Source organism: Poecilia formosa, unplaced genomic scaffold (genome assembly GCF_000485575.1).
Source record: "Poecilia formosa unplaced genomic scaffold, Poecilia_formosa-5.1.2 Scaffold47, whole genome shotgun sequence".
In the NCBI taxonomy this organism is placed as follows: Eukaryota; Metazoa; Chordata; class Actinopteri; order Cyprinodontiformes; family Poeciliidae; genus Poecilia; species Poecilia formosa.
In genome coordinates this window covers 1,597,789-1,599,445 of record NW_006799986.1, presented here as the reverse complement: position 1 = coordinate 1,599,445, position 1,657 = coordinate 1,597,789, and the positions used below count along the sequence as shown (strand labels likewise).

General features: G+C 38.0%; 1 long non-coding RNA gene across 1 annotated transcript in view; it reads right to left on the bottom strand.

Annotated features, from left to right (window-relative positions):
- Window positions 1-641: 641 nt before the first annotated feature.
- Window positions 642-1,657, bottom strand: part of LOC103138167 (uncharacterized) — a 2,203-nt gene continuing 1,187 nt past the window's right edge. The window contains exon 2 of the long non-coding RNA XR_476236.2: window positions 642-1,173. This is a non-coding gene — a long non-coding RNA (uncharacterized LOC103138167). The remainder of the gene's footprint in view (window positions 1,174-1,657) is intronic.

Genomic DNA, 1,657 nt, shown 5'->3' with positions numbered 1-1,657 from the left:
TGTAATGCTAGTTGTAATATAAAACCTAAATAAAACAAAAAAAATGTAACAGTCAAGGAAAAGGGTAGGCTTAAATTGTTTTGGCAAAAACAAAATTTGTCTTTTGCACCGTTAAATATAATAGTGATGGCAAAGCATTAACAATAAGCACTAAACTATGAACATTAACGAAAAACAAGAAAGGTTGGCATCTAGCTAGCACATAGAGCTACATGCATCTGCCGCCATGACAGGTGACAAAAACAAACAAAGCAATTAGCATTGCTAATTAGCAGTATATTTATTTACTGATTAAATAAATATAATTTTAAATCAAATAGAGTAATAAAAACTATTGTGGTGTGCAGAGAATGAGAAAAACAGAACAGCTCCCACGGAGACTTGAGTCAAAATAAAGAACTGTTCAAAAGAATCGGATCGTTCATCAGTTGCAACTAGAGCAATTTGCAAACCAAATTCTCTACAATACACCACGATTCTCAAATATCAAATTTATTTGTACAGAATATTTCAGCAACAAGGCTTTACGTTATACAAACATAAGAATATTAAAAAGTCACTGATTGCAAAACATCATTAAAAATCATCAATACACATCAGATCTGCTGGTCAATGTTCCATTTATTGTGGTCCAAAGCAACTCTAAACAAGACTTGATTTAAAGGAACTCAATGTTTCAGCAGTTTTGGAGTTTTCTGGAGTTTGAGGTGTGTAGAAGCTGAATGCTGGTTCTGGTTCAGTAAACATCAGATTTTATTGCTCTGTTTACCATAAATGACATGTATTTGGATCAGATTGTGGGCAGCAGTTACTGACGTTTAACTGCACAGCAGCCAGTGAGAGCAAGGAAGTAGGACATCATCGTCCACCAGAGTGAGACGGAGGTTGAAGTCTTGGAGAAGAGGACATAAAGTGGGCCACAAGGCGAGGCGTCAGTCACTGGCCTCATTTATGGTCTGAAACTCACACACACATACACACACACACACACACACATAGAGGAGTAGAAGCAGAAATCAGAAGCCGTAAACATGGCTGCAGATGTGCTGCAGCTGGAGGGCCGCGATGCTCTTTGTAGAAATCCCCTGGCGCCGGCAGCTAGCCGCTGGCGGCTATCTCCTCTGCTGCTCCGCCCTGCAGCTCGTCCTTCACTGCTCTCCGCTCCTCTTCGCTCTGGAACAGAAACGCCACGTTTGAAGATACAGAAGAAAATTCACAGAGGATCCGGAGATAATGAGGCATGGTGCCAAAATAATACAAGGCAGAAATAAATGAACAGAATAAAATATGTGAAAAATTTTATTCCCCATGAACAGAAAATATTCATAACTATGTGAAAGCTTCACTCTATCCAAAACCAGATAATTTATAAAGCACATTTATAAAATAACAAGTTTGCCAAAAGGGCTGCACATACTAATAAATATATATATACAGGGTGAGCCATAAGTTTCCATACATAGGAGAGTGTAAAATGTATATTTATTTTATATATCAGATACTCCAGAAGATGCGTTTGACAAAAGAGCAAAGAATTGAAATTATACTGACGGCTGGATTGGGAAGCAGTTGCATGGTTGCACAAAACTTTAACAGAAAACATGGAACAATCAGCACACACGACACTGCGGCAAAACTTATTTACAAGTTTCAGAAA